The sequence below is a fragment of the Eriocheir sinensis genome, unplaced genomic scaffold, assembly GCF_024679095.1.
Source record: "Eriocheir sinensis breed Jianghai 21 unplaced genomic scaffold, ASM2467909v1 Scaffold585, whole genome shotgun sequence".
In the NCBI taxonomy this organism is placed as follows: domain Eukaryota; kingdom Metazoa; phylum Arthropoda; class Malacostraca; order Decapoda; family Varunidae; genus Eriocheir; species Eriocheir sinensis.
In genome coordinates, this window is record NW_026111926.1 from 243,860 (window position 1) to 244,555 (window position 696).

The window sequence follows — 696 nt, forward strand, 5'->3', positions numbered from 1 at the left end:
CCTCCTCACCCTCACGGCCACTTGCTGCCGGGAAGGCTCGACGGACCTGACTCAACAACACATGATACCACTTAAAATTATATAAAGTTGGTTACGATTGTGGATATGATAGCGATTATTGAAATGATTCCTCTGACCCGATAAATATATAACCACTAAACCAGCTCATCATCTGCCCACCAAATATGCCACCAGCCATTATCAGGTGCACAATGTGAACGCCCCACACATCCTCGGCACAGTGGGAAATAGAAAACAAAAATAGCCCTGACGACAAAACGACTTAACAGACTACTAAAATATTTACCAAAAAACAACTAGATATATTGACCCGAGATGAGTGGCTTCGCGTATTACCGGTCGTCCCAGTCCTCAACAGCCACTAGTAATCGTTATCGCCACGTCTCAAGGACCTGCTGAGCGGCGGCAGGGCAGCGGGGATGAACACATGGCCTGGCAGGGGGTTCGGCAGGCAGGGGGGGCTTCGCGAGCCAGTGGTGGAGCGCGACCCTCACCCTAAGAACCCATGTCAGAGGAGCAGAAAAGAGGTGGGCGGCTATGGGGGTGAGGTGCGAAGTGAACAGCCGTGGCCGCGCATCCCCCAAGTGTTTTCATTATTCATGTCAGGCGACGACTCGGCTCAGGGCGACGACGTGCACGCTGGCCGGGGAAGGCACTCACGTCTCCCGTCCCTGA